Raw genomic sequence first — 15,007 nt, forward strand, 5'->3', positions numbered from 1 at the left:
AACAGTATTTCTGTTGTTCATTTAGTGTTTTCCGCAATTCTTGGCTACTTTATGGAATTTTTCCTTTCTCTCTCTCTCTCTCTGTCTCTCTCTCTCTGTCTCTCTCTCTCTCTCTCTCTCTCTCTCTATATATATATATATATATATATATATATATATATATAGTATTATAATATATTATATTATATATTATATTATATATATATATATATTATATATATATAATATATACAGATTTTTCAATAATTTTGGTCGAGCGAAAGAATCCCACAGAACCAACATTTTCCAAACCTTCCAGGAAGTGAATAGCCCGTTGGAACAACTTGAACGTATCCACCACAACAATATTTCAATGTTAAAATGTAAAGGTTAGAAATACAATACAAAACTTTGACATACCATAATAGCTCTGTAGAAATACAATACAAAACTCTGACATAGTCATTTAGCTCTCTAGAAATACAATACAAAACTCTGACATAGTCATTTAGCTCTCTAGAAATACAATACAAAACTCTGACATAGTCATTTAGCTCTCTAGAAATACAATACAAATCTCTGACATAGTCATTTAGCTCTCTAGAAATACAATACAAAACTCTGACATAGTCATTTAGCTCTCTAGAAATACAATACAAAACTCTGACATAGTCATTTAGCTCTCTAGAAATACAATACAAAACTCTGACATAGTCATTTAGCTCTCTAGAAATACAATACAAAACTCTGACATAGTCATTTAGCTCTCTAGAAATACAATACAAATCTCTGACATAGTCATTTAGCTCTCTAGAAATACAATACAAATCTCTGACATAGTCATTTAGCTCTCTAGAAATACAATACAAAACTCTGACATAGTCATTTAGCTCTCTAGAAATACAATACAAAACTCTGACATAGTCATTTAGCTCTCTAGAAATACAATACAAAACTCTGACATAGTCATTTAGCTCTCTAGAAATACAATACAAAACTCTGACATAGTCATTTAGCTCTCTAGAAATACAATACAAAACTCTGACATAGTCATTTAGCTCTCTAGAAATACAATACAAAACTCTGACATAGTCATTTAGCTCTCTAGATATACAATACAAAACTCTGACATAGTCATTTAGCTCTCTAGCCTAACTTCTGCTTATTGGTGAGAGTGTAATGTATAACCTGTTCATGTTTATATTCCTTTGAATAACCAGCTCTTCTGTTACTGAGCAAGAGTTTTTTTCAAATGATAGGGAGCGTTCCCACCTCAGGTATGGGGACAAAGAGGGAAGCTGTTCGATGTATCTTTTAAGAGACTAATAAAAATGTTCTATTTTTATTGCAGTTATAAATCAATGTTTGATATTAACCAAGTAAAACTTTATTTACAGTGTTTCAAACATCGTTGTGTTGACGACTTTTGCGAAACACACACACACACACACACACATACACACATACATACATACACAACAACTAATGTTGCTTAACACGAGGATTATCTAAATGAAATCACTCCCGCTACAGAAGTACGTACTCTTTATGTTCCTCCTTTGCTTTATAGAATTAGTCAGAACTGCCCTCTTTCTTTATTTGACATATTTAAATAGTGAGAACTGCCCCCTTTCTTTATTTGACATATTTAAATAGTCAGAACTGCCCCATTTCTTTATTTGACATATTTATATAGTCAGAACTGCCCCCATTTCTTTATTTGACATATTTAAATAGTCAGAACTGCCCCCTTTCTTTATTTGACTAATTTAAATAGTCAAAACTGCCTCATTTCTTTATTTGGCATATTTAAATAGTCAGAACTGCCCCCTTTCTATATTTGACTAATTTAAATAGTCAGAACTGCCCCCTTTCTTTATCTGACATATTTAAATAGTCAGAACTGCCCCATTTCTTTATTTGGCATATTTAAATAGTCAGAACTGCCCCCTTTCTTTATTTGACTAATTTAAATAGTCAGAACTGCCCCCTTTCTTTATTTGACATATTTAAATAGTCAGAACTGCCCCCTTTCTTTATTTGACTAATTTAAATAGTCAGAACTGCCCCCTTTCTTTATTTGACATAGATTCTTTTTTTTTAATTGGATGAATAATGCGTGCTTGATGACAAGGAATTGCAGGAGGTGCTTTAATCACTTTTCTTACACCACTTGCTGCTTTTATGTTGTTTGACTGTTCTGTAAACTCTTAAAAGAATTAATTTCTGATTCTCAAAACGCAGGAAGACTTCTCGACGTTGCAGAATGAGGGAATTTTCAGCATTCCACCGAATCAGAAACCCCATTAGTAACGAATCATGCTGAGATTACTCCCTTAGAGCACGGAAGAGGAAGCAGTGAGTTGTAAGGTCGCTTTGTCCCCGTAGAAGGATAGACATTTTGCCGCACATGGACCAGTATTCTCTCTCTCAATTCCTTGTCCCGATCGTCCCCCATGCAGAGCTCGGCATTCATAAAGAATGTGCTCTATTTTCTAGTCGTCCTCGACGCAGTGGCGGCACCGTGTGTCGTAGTTCTCCTTCTACCGTGCAAAGTACGCGCCATTTGGACAGTGTCCGACTCGGAACTGGGCTAGGACTGCCTGCTCCACACGGCAGAGCTCCCACCACGCGTTCTTTCGGTCTGGTCTACTCATCTGCCTGTGTAGCTCTGTGTAGCTCTCGCGGAAGCGTCCCGACTGTCGTACCAATGTGCCAACAAACGGGTGTCGGCTAGGGATCGTACACTTGTGAGGGTGGATGGTTCATCATATTGGGTGCACGTTGCCGCCGCGGCCTTCGCTAAAAAGTCAGCACTCTAATGACTGACCAGACCACAATGGGATGGAATCCACTGTATAAAACTATTAACATTGAGCTGTAGAAGACGCTCCACCACCGCGAGGAGCGCTTCCACATTCCCAACGCCTGCAAGCTGCCCTTCAAGGGCATCGAGGGCAGAGATTGAATCGGTAAAAATGACCACGTCCGCAGCATTCCACCAGACTTCTTGAGGGTGGGGGGGGGGGGGGACTGCTGTCATTCCAATACAAAGTCAAGACATAACAGTTTCTTGTGTTGACGTATTTGTACATAATTCTATATGTAAGTTTCTTGTGTTGACGTATTTGTACATAATTCTATATGTAAGTTTCTTGTGTTGACGTATTTGTACATAATTCTATATGTAAGTTTCTTGTGTTGACGTATTTGTACATAATTCTAGATGTAAAGTTCTTGTGTTGACGTATTTGTACATAATTCTAGATGTAAGTTTCTTGTGTTGACGTATTTGTACATAATTCTATATGTAAGTTTCTTGTGTTGACGTATTTGTACATAATTCTAGATGTAAGTTTCTTGTGTTGACGTATTTGTACATAATTCTAGATGTAAGTTTCTTGTGTTGACGTATTTGTACATAATTCTAGATGTAAGTTTCTTGTGTTGACGTATTTGTACATAATTCTAGATGTAAGTTTCTTGTGTTGACATATTTGTACATAATTCTATATGTAAGTTTCTTGTGTTGACGTATTTGTACATAATTCTAGATGTAAGTTTCTTGTGTTGACGTATTTGTACATAATTCTAGATGTAAGTTTCTTGTGTTGACGTATTTGTACATAATTCTAGATGTAAGTTTCTTGTGTTGACGTATTTGTACATAATTCTAGATGTAAGTTTTTTGTGTTGACGTATTTGTACATAATTCTAGATGTAAGTTTCTTGTGTTGACGTATTTGTACATAATTCTAGATGTAAGTTTCTTGTGTTGACGTATTTGTACATAATTCTAGATGTAAGTTTCTTGTGTTGACATATTTGTACATAATTCTAGATGTAAGTTTCTTGTGTTGACATATTTGTACATAATTCTAGATGTAAGTTTCGTTTCGTTTTCGTTGTATACTTCAAACTTTCAGAGCCACTGAAAGAACTGTTACAGCGCTTCCCGGACCGCCGCTTCCCGGACCGCCGCTTCCCGGACCGCCTAAAGCGAACGAAAATTGTGAGTCAGAAGGGGGGGGGGGGAGCTACTGGCAAAATTTGAGTACCATTGGGATAGAGCATATCTGACCTTTAATCCCAGAGTTCAACAGGAAATGCTTTGAGATTTTTGGCGATAAATAATGGACTGGGAATTTCAATTAAATACTGTTTCCTTTAAACACTAGTCTGATATAGTTTCATTGAGTTAGTGTTGTATTTTAAAAGCAGGATCTACATCAGCGTTTCTTAAACTGTGGACAAGACGTCCTTTTAAGGGGTTTGGGGGGGAGAGTCATTAAACTTTTCTAAGAACAAACAAAAAAAATGTTTTATTTAGATTGTAGCTATTAATCCATTTATAATCACAGCAAAGTAACATAACACTATTTTAATAGTTAAAAAAAACTATTTTACGTATAAGACTTGATTCATCTTTTAAGTATAACCTTTTTTATAAGTGTCAGCCACAATATCGACGCAAAACTTTTTGAAAAACGCGATTCTTCTTGACTTTCTTTGGTTAGAACGACCCAATTGCTCACAACTATCAACTTTTAACAAATCTTACGCAACAAAAAAACAAACCTCGACAAGATGATCGTACTTAAACGGAAGATGATCTTAGGACAATTACGTTATATTTAATCTATTTGACGTGCGTTTTATTGACCTAATAGTATTGGCCAGTGCTACCTCCTTCTTTAGTAGATAGTAGACTTATCTGACATGCGTCTCACCATTTTTTAAACAAACCTTTTTTTTAACTTGAACTATGACAAAAAAGTATGAGATTGACTCCACTTTATACGCAGGGGGATGAATTTTTAAGCTCAGAACACAGGAAAACCCAGGGCGCTGTGGATAAAGGGGAGACCAGGTACCTCTCCAATACTATCTCCAGAAATTATTTTTCCTTAAATATGGCAGTGATTTTGTGGTTTTTCCCCTCTGATGAGCTTTGGTGTTTTTTTTTTTAAAGTATTTTTATATTTTTCTTGATTTCTTTTCATGTTCATGACATCCTTAAAGCGGACTCCGATGTGTACGTTTACAGCGCTCTCACAGATCCCAGCAGGCTAAGGGGGACGCGAACAAAATGTTAATCGATTAAGGGGAATAGGGGGCGCTACTGGTAAAAGTTTGAGACCCACTGATCTAGATCTTTTAAAATGTATTTCTGCTTTCTGAATGAGTAGGATGGCTCTACCAATAACCAAATTGAGCATTCCATTACCTTTAAAAAATGACCTACTTGCAAATGTTTTGTTTCGAATAATTTTGTTTTAACTTTTTCTTGTCTTTTGTCCTGTTGCTCTTACAGTTTTTTTTATTCCAATTTTTAATTTGTACAACTTAATAATAAAATGTTAGTGGATAGACGCTCTAAGAACAGCGCATGGAACAAAGCAATGTGCTATATACACGCAATGTTAAAAGTAGAATGAAAAGCTAAGCATCGGTTTCATTACCAAGTTCAAAGAGACGAAAAGGAAACTTTTCCAAGTCTAAACTCAGCTGCTAGGTCTTACAAATACAGCCCAATTAAAAACAAATTAAAGTAGGCTAAGAAATAAATACTGTTTAAAAATTATCATTTCTAATATTTTCCCCAATAGGCGAACTATTTTCCTTTTAATTCAAATCGTGGATAGTTATTTTGTTGTTTTTTTTTAAAGACAATCAATTTTTCTGGATAAATCTGTTTGATTCAGTTCTTTTAGTGTTAATATTTATAGGCTACATAGATACCTAAATATTTTGTAGTGGCACTATAAACTAAAACACAAATGGTCCATATAATGACTCCAGAGATAGCTCGTGATGACAGTATGCAGTGTCAAAGTTTTGAAAACAGGTTTTAGTTAAAATATTATTGATCACAAATAGGATCTAACAACTTTTGCGGATCAATGAGTCTAGTGTGATTTTAAAAAAATATTTCCTTGTATTACAAATAGCAGTAACAGTAAATGAAGCTACAAAAAGATACTATTATGACCTATAGCAGGAAAGTTGTGCGCGCTGGGCTGTCATTCTACTGTCTCGATGGTCCCGGGTTCATACCCTGCTCGCTGCCATCCCTCGTCGACCTGTGGTAGGTTTAGACTAGGAAGTAGATTATCTTATACTCTGAGGTATAATCCGAAACATATAAACCATTTTATCCCTCTTGGCTCTAGGCGAGAGCTTTGTAATAAATGTGTTTCTAGATTGACAGGATTTATTTAAAAACCCAGTAACTGAGTAAGATGACAAAGATATAGTTCGAACTAATATTTTGTTCTCACGAGATGCCATTGTACGTGATCATGTGTGTTAAAGTGCATTTGTGTGGAATTAAAATACTTAATAATTGTATGCGTAAAACGGCTCTAATAACTGGTCAAAGTGTAAGTATTTCCCTACTTACATCTCGGATAAAATATTTTTGAGTTTATTTTTTAAAGACAACAGTTAGTATTTAAAAAAAAAATAATTAAAGAAACTGGGGAATGGCTGAAAAAGCACTTAGTAGCTTAAATAGAGACCAACTTTAGTAGCTTAAATAGAGACCAACTTTAGTAGCTTAAATAGAGACCAACTTTAGTAGCTTAAATAGAGACCAACTTTAGTAGCTTAAATAGAGACCAACTTTAGTAGCTTAAATAGAGACCAACTTTAGTAGCTTAAATAGAGACCAACTTTAGTAGCTTAAATAGAGACCAACTTTAGTAGCTTAAATAGAGACCAACTTTAGTAGCTTAAATAGAGACCAACTTTAGTAGCTTAAATAGAGACCAACTTTAGTAGCTTAAATAGAGACCAACTTTAGTAGCTTAAATAGAGACCAACTTTAGTAGCTTAAATAGAGACCAACTTTAGTAGCTTAAATAGAGACCAACTTAAGAAGCTTAAATAGAGACCAACTTTAGTAGCTTAAATAGAGACCAACTTTAGTAGCTTAAATAGAGACCAACTTTAATAGCTTAAATAGAGACCAACTTTAGTAGCTTAAATAGAGACTAACTTTAGTAGCTTAAATAGAGACTATCTTTAGTAGCTTAAATAGAGACCAACTTTAGTAGCTTAAATAGAGACCAACTTTAGTAGCTTAAATAGAGACCAACTTTAGTAGCTTAAATAGAGACCAACTTTAGTAGCTTAAATAGAGACCAACTTTAGTAGCTTAAATAGAGACCAACTTTAGTAGCTTAAATAGAGACCAACTTTAGTAGCTTAAATAGAGACCAACTTTAGTAGCTTAAATAGAGACCAACTTTAGTAGCTTAAATAGAGACCAACTTTAGTAGCTTAAATAGAGACCAACTTTAGTAGCTTAAATAGAGACCAACTTTAGTAGCTTAAATAGAGACCAACTTTAGTAGCTTAAATAGAGACCAACTTTAGTAGCTTAAATAGAGACCAACTTTAGTAGCTTAAATAGAGACCAACTTTAGTAGCTTAAATAGAGACCAACTTTAGTAGCTTAAATAGAGACCAACTTTAGTAGCTTAAATAGAGACCAACTTTAGTAGCTTAAATAGAGACCAACTTTAGTAGCTTAAATAGAGACCAACTTAAGAAGCTTAAATAGAGACCAACTTTAGTAGCTTAAATAGAGACCAACTTTAGTAACTTAAATAGAGACCAACTTTAGTAGCTTAAATAGAGACCAACTTTAGTAGCTTAAATAGAGACCAACTTTAGTAGCTTAAATAGAGACCAACTTTAGTAGCTTAAATAGAGACTAACTTTAATAGCTTAAATAGAGACCAACTTTAGTAGCTTAAATAGAGACTAACTTTAGTAGCTTAAATAGAGACTATCTTTAGTAGCTTAAATAGAGACCAACTTTAGTAGCTTAAATAGAGACCAACTTTAGTAGCTTAAATAGAGACCAACTTTAGTAGCTTAAATAGAGACCAACTTTAGTAGCTTAAATAGAGACCAACTTTAGTAGCTTAAATAGAGACCAACTTTAGTAGCTTAAATAGAGACCAACTTTAGTAGCTTAAATAGAGACCAACTTTAGTAGCTTAAATAGAGACCAACTTTAGTAACTTAAATAGAGACCAACTTTAGTAGCTTAAATAGAGACCAACTTTAGTAGCTTAAATAGAGACCAACTTTAGTAGCTTAAATAGAGACCAACTTTAGTAGCTTAAATAGAGACCAACTTTAGTAGCTTAAATAGAGACCAACTTTAGTAGCTTAAATAGAGACCAACTTTAGTAGCTTAAATAGAGACCAACTTTAGTAGCTTAAATAGAGACCAACTTTAGTAGCTTAAATAGAGACCAACTTAAGAAGCTTAAATAGAGACCAACTTTAGTAGCTTAAATAGAGACCAACTTTAGTAGCTTAAATAGAGACCAACTTTAGTAGCTTAAATAGAGACCAACTTTAGTAGCTTAAATAGAGACCAACTTTAGTAGCTTAAATAGAGACCAACTTCAGTAACTTAAATAGAGACCAACTTTAGTAGCTTAAATAGAGACCAACTTTTGCAAACAGGAACAAATAACAACGCAACAAAAATAAAACATACAGATCCAATGATTGAGATATATTTAAACACTTGTCTACATAGGATGTGGAGTCACGTCTACATAGGATGTGGAGTCACGTCTACATGCCATCCAAGTGCAGTTAACTTAGTGTATACTGTAGCAGGGTTCAAATCCCTTTAAATCTCTTCTCTATATTCCTTTTATCGTTGTGAAACAAATTAGAACAGTTTTAAAAAGAGCTATCATATTTTCTAGTATTCTATACTTTTTAAAAATGCTGACAAGGTAAATTCAAATTAAAAAAAAAATTTACCAAACTAGAAATCTGTCTAATAGAAGTTCCGTCTGCGATCACATGTTGATTCTTTCATCTCCAGTGTCTCTGGACAATCCGATTGTGAAATAGTGAAACACTGACACTAACTTGTTTGAAAAACTTAAATATAGCCTACACAATAAACGTATATATAGCCTATAAATAGACGTATATTTAGCCTTTACAATAAGCGTGTAAATGCACTTATCAAGATCAAACTACAATACATTGATCTTGTGTCTCCAATCCAAGTATTGTGAAGGTCTTTCATTGCCGACATCTCACAAACAATTCAGGAAATTGTGAAATAACGAAAGACTAAAAATAAACTATTTACAAAAGCTAGTTTATATCCAAACTGAAAACAGTTCTGTGATTAATATTTAAAAAAAAAACAAAATCCTTTTTTTTTTTTTATTTTTGCTGGGTTTGAAATGTCACACATGCCGTGTGATAAGTGATGTCATAGAAGTGGATACAGAACTAATAACAATAGTTAACACTGTAGGCTCAGAACTTGCATTTAGATAAAAACTTACTTTAATTAAATTTTTTACTTAATTTTTGTACAGCCGTATATACTTTTTAGTTAGATTTTTTAAATTTGAAAACATTCAATATGTAATACCCGAATGATGAGCTACTAAAATATCAACAGTTGGCCTACTACTATTTTCTGGTTGAAGTAACTGTGAGTTATCTGTCATTAGCCTGTGTAAAGTTTCCTACAAACTATCTATGTTGATAATAAGCCGCTGTGTGTTTGGAATTCAATATTTGTATCACGAGTTTGTGTTTTGTTAAAGCCCGCGAGTTATTTCATTGTCCATTAGGCCAGCGATCATGTTGAAGACAGACACTTAGATCTAGTACTGTCTCGAGTCAGCCCAGTAGAGGCTACACTGGCTATACGGTGAGGGGGGGACAGGCTGGCGAAGTTTCTGGCGACCAGTGCGAAGCCAGGGAGCAGATCTTCTCGCCTCTCAACCCCCCCCCCCCCGCCCTTATATTCATATCTTCTGTTACACCCACTCACCAACCCAGACACACACATACAACTAATATTTTTCATAACCTTACATGTTGTTTTGTTTTTAGTTAAACTTTATAACCTTTCGGAAAAAAAGAGGTTGAAAAAAAAAAAGCAAAATCATTTTTATCTAACATTGCCCTAAATGAACATTTCTTAACTTGATATCTAGGAGATGTATTTAAATTGTTCAGACGTGATTCAACCGCTCAAGTCTGCATTTAACATATTTTGGTTTCATATCTATAGTAGCATCCTGATGTCAACTTCGAATTAGTCTTGAGCTTTAAGAACTGAAATCAAATTACGTTATAAATATAACAACACTGGCTCTGCAATAACATAACAAGAAAGTCTCAAGAATAACAAGAGCAACAATGACTCAACAATAACATAACAACACTGACTCTACAATAACATAACACTGGCTCAATAATAACATAACACTGGCTCAAGAATAGCATAGCAACACTGGCTCAACAATAACATAACATCACTGGCTCTACAATAACATAACAACACTGGCTCTACAATAACATAACAACACTGGGTAAACAATATCTTAACAACACTACTTTAACATCAACATAACAACATTGGCTCAACATTACTATAACAACACTGGCTCAACTTTTAACATAACAATACTGGGTAAACAATATCTTAACAACACTTCATCAACATCAACATAACAACATTGGCTCAACATTAACATAACAACACTGGCTCAACACTCATTCATCACCAGTGTTCCTATTTATTTCATGTTGTTACCGATCAAGATATTTGAAATAATTTTCGGACTCAGAAGATGAGACGAGATCTTCCACTGAAAATTGATTTTTGTTTAATAGCCCTGAACGTCTGATCGGTTTTTTATGTATTAATTGGTAGGAAGTTCAATTCAGGGTTCATTTGGTTTGCAAACGTTTTGAAATAAAAATCAGATGGTCAAGTAATAAACTTTTTAATTTCACGAAAAAATCCCTAGTAATTACGTAGGAAATCGTGACTATCCGATCTAAATGACCTTGGCACAAAGTATTCGGCCAGTGTCCAGTTCCGATTTTTCAACAACTTTTATTGTCTTTCTCCTGATTAAAATGTAAGCTTAATAACAAAATTTTTACCTAAATTAACTCAAATGCTGACAACTTATCTTACAGTCTGTATCTAAATGCCTTCACGCCCTGTTATAATATTAAAAATAAATCGTTACAAAAATCGATTTTTATAAAAAAAAATTAACAAATCATGATTGACGTATGATCTCACGTATTCTTTTTCTAACCCGCTTCCCCCCCCCCCCCCAACGTATCACTGGGGGACAATGATACATTTTTACCAACTAATCAAGCTTTGATTGAGTTCTTTTCACTGTCCTTATCAAATCTGCAACTGCTAACAGTGCCAACTCCTAGGTGCAATCCCCCCCCCTCCTCCATTCTTCTGACTCCTTTGTTTTATAGCACCTGAAGAATTGTCTAAGGCCGTTTGATCTTGTAATTCGATTATCAAGGTAAAATTGCAAAATTCCTGCTGGATTCTCGATGTCTGCTATCAAATCCGACTCTGGGAAGTTTTTATGATTTTTATTTAGAGTAATTTTGTGTATTAATCTCGAGACAAAAAAGAGTAGAGAGAACTAGACAGGAAATACAACATGTTCAGGGACGCTAGGAAGGAAGGAAGACAGAGACGCTTAGAGAGAAGACTCGACCACCATTTTCCCTTGTAAAATTTTGAAAACGGCTCTAACGATATTCCTGGAAATTTGACAGTTAATGTATATCTGTTGGGGAAAAAATATCTACCTAATTGACCACACAGAGAAAACTCTGGTTTGACCTTTGACCGTTATAATTTGCAAAGCTTATATCAACTCTGTATATCTGTTATTCTAGTAAAATTATTGTAAACATTATTGCTCCCACACCCAATCTCGGATCAAGTTGAAATTTTACACAATTATTTCTTGTACCAGAGAAAACAAGAATTAATAAAATAAAATAACCAATTAGCTAGTTAATTATTGGTAATAATTGTTTTGGCATTCAACAAGGGAAATAAATTGTACTTGAAAGACGTGGTGGTAGAAGTTGAATTAGTCCCCTTTATATTTTATGCAGAGAATCAGGTCGTCGCTTTGAGACTAATTGATAGCTATGAAACCTTCTATTTTCACAAGCACTTCGAAGGCACAGCGGTTAGTGCATTTGCTTGAGGAGGTTTGAGCCCTCGAGTTCCAATTCAAGTCATACAACTTTAAAAAAAAAATTACATTTAAAAGCTATCACGGCAACATTCACCCAGATCCCTTTCTCCTCCCCCCCCCTTCTTTTCCCGGTATCTTTTTTTTTCCCACTGGTCCAACAAATGATAGGATCATAACGCATTGAGAAAACTAAAAAGATTGAAGTATATTGAAGTTACACGAGGACGTCCCTGTTTGTGCTTTCCTCGGATAGGCCTCCATGTCATCGCAACTCTTGGTATGCGTAGTTCATTTTGTCGGAGAACATGTCCTGCAACCTCATGCGACGCTCTGTCACAACCTCACTAAGTGTTCGACTCCCAGTTCGGCATAGGATTTTCTTGTTTGAGACTCCCAAAATCCGTGTCAGCCATTTTTGTTGAGCCACATTTAGTCTTTTCTCAATTGCACTTAATATGACGTTTTTTTTTAAATTAAAGATGATACATCCTTTGCACAACTTCAAGAGCGATTGTTTTTCTCTCAAGAACTAATGAACGTTAGATTTAAAAAAAAAAAAAAAAAAAAAGATTTTTTTTTAACCCGCCACCTTCACGCCCTCCCACTCCCCCCGAGAAAGAATCCTGGTTAAGCGAATGTATCAACTGCACTTTATAATATTCCAATTATAAACCTTTAGAAGACTATGCGCCAAATTTTCCTGAAATTTATTAAACTCTTGAAGCAACATTATCTTTAATTCGGAAATCCCCGAACCCAATAGTCATTTCAAGAACGCGATATTCCTTTTAAAACCGATGTCGGATGTACATCTAGACCTAGTTCTCTAGCCAAATTAATTTTTTTTATTATTTTTTTTTACTTTGAAAAAAAAAATAGAATTTTTCCCAGTGTGGCTTACGAGCTAGTAATTCTTTTCTCAGAGATATGAACTGTTCAACTTTCAGGAAAATGGTTAGAGACGGGTTTTTTTTTGAGGTTCCACCTACCCAGATTCCATGAAGTTTTAACTTGAATAATCGAATTGTAAAAAAAAAAGATTTTTTTTTCTTTATTTTTAAAATGTAATCATCTTAAAATTCATTTGCCTTACGAATTTATTTTTGAACACTTTGAACCAGCAAGCGTTCAGCTGGAGGTCCCGCCGCACTCAACTCAAATGTTTCTTTGTAAAGTAAAGAGTTATAAAAAGAACATTTGATCGATTTCATTAACTGGACTGTTAACAGAAGAACTAGATTATGCAGAGCGCAGTGGATCTACAAAGGCTGAAGCGTGTTCAAAATAAAGACACATTCGAGTCAAGTGTGGGAATACCGGCTGAAAGAAGGATCAGAAAAGCCAAATTTAATTTTAAGATGATAACAAATTGTAAGTCATCCAAAAACCATCTCTACAAAACATCAGCTGAAAGTTGGCATCTTCCTTAATAGAATACAAGTTGTCTTCATAGGTACGGGACCTTTTCATTCGTTCCATTTTAAAATCAACCAAGACTGCGCTTCAACAAGACATCAAGAAATCTGCAAATTCAGACTTTTTAAAACATATATTTCATCCTGTAGCTTTCAATTATATCAATTAATTACGAAACGCTGATAAATTTTTGTGTGCAGTGTTATCTAGTAGAATCTGTTAATGCTAAGTCAAAGTAAGAATATTACAACACCATTTAGACCGAAGTGTAGACTCTTTAAAAGCATGCACACCAAAGGCTTGGCTTCCAAAAGACTTGAAGACATGCAGGACGTTATTTACATGTTTCCCTCCCTTTGTGTCTTTCTCTTCTCAGATCTACTCTCAATCATTCCGCCTCTTCCGTCCTAAAAAAAAAAATAAGGGTTATATTTAATTAAATTTTTCTTCCCTGAAAGCGGTTCGGTTTCGCTGGGTGCGGACCATTCTCGTTTTGACACTTCCTTTCAGAAAACAGGGGAGCTGATAAACATTGAGGAAGGCCCTAGTCTCCCCTGGGCCCGCCACGAGACGTCTAATCGCGCTGGTCCAAGCTATTAAAGCTGTCATAAAAGGGATGTGGGGAGATGTAAACGAGCTGCAATTCTCCTGTACAATACGCGCTGACTCGTGGCCGCCGTGCGTGTCAATACCAGTACTCATCTTTGGGCTTGAGTCACTGGCCCCGGCCACACACGGGCGATATGCGCGTAGGTTTTTACAGAGAGATCACGACATTCTTGGGATGGACAGGAGAAAACTGATGCACGAATGCTGTCCCTTCAGAATAAGGGATTTAGTTATATGGTGTTGTGTCTCGCTTCTTTTTACTAAACTTATAGAAACTCACTTTGTCTGTCTGTCTGTCTGTCTGGTACAAATTTTGAACACTTTGTTTCTCCACTTCTCATTCTCTGATTAAGTTGTAACTTTGCACATTTATTCATTGTACGAATAAAACATAAATCAATCAAAAAAATTAACCAACCATTTAATTAAACAATGGTAATAAATTTAATTATTATCGAAAAAGGGAAATAAATATTACAGTATTAAAATATATGGTTTTTAAATGTTAAGTTTTTTCCTTTGGTAAGTTTTTTGTTTGTTTTTGTTTGTTTTTTTAGTATTTTTTTTTATATTTTACTTGTTTGATGTTTGTACAACATACTAGGATCCAACATGACAAGTTTGTGATGCAAACAACAATGTAAAAGATAATTACATAAACTTGAAAAAGCTCTTACCAACAATGAGTACATTTATAAACAGATAAGTGACGCATAGCTCTGGTGTGGCTTCTACAATGCTAAGCAGTAACATCTGACTGATTTTTTTAATTTAGTGAGCTACGTAATTATCGCCTTAATCTATGTCATTTTTTCTAAGCTGTCTCGTTATCTGTAATTAAGTCACAAGCCATATTTGAGGTTTTCATGATATTCTAAACAATGTCAAGGATGCTAGATGACTTCAAAATTGCCAACTAAATAAAAGCCACAAACGGAAGAGCTTTAAAAAATTATTAT

General features: G+C 34.6%; 1 protein-coding gene across 3 annotated transcripts in view; it reads right to left on the reverse strand.

The window, feature by feature from the left end:
• Positions 1-15,007, reverse strand: part of LOC106074282 (opioid-binding protein/cell adhesion molecule homolog) — a 135,262-nt gene that overhangs the window by 102,430 nt on the left and 17,825 nt on the right. The window contains exon 1 of one of the 3 annotated variants that reach the window (XM_056034428.1): positions 8,776-9,659. The exons of the other annotated variants lie outside the window; for them this stretch is intronic. The gene's annotated coding sequence lies outside the window, so the exon portion shown is untranslated. Of the gene's footprint in view, positions 1-8,775; positions 9,660-15,007 lie in introns of those variants that run through there. 3 annotated transcript variants of the gene reach the window in all.

This window comes from Biomphalaria glabrata, chromosome 1 (genome assembly GCF_947242115.1).
Source record: "Biomphalaria glabrata chromosome 1, xgBioGlab47.1, whole genome shotgun sequence".
Taxonomy (NCBI): Eukaryota; Metazoa; Mollusca; class Gastropoda; family Planorbidae; genus Biomphalaria; species Biomphalaria glabrata.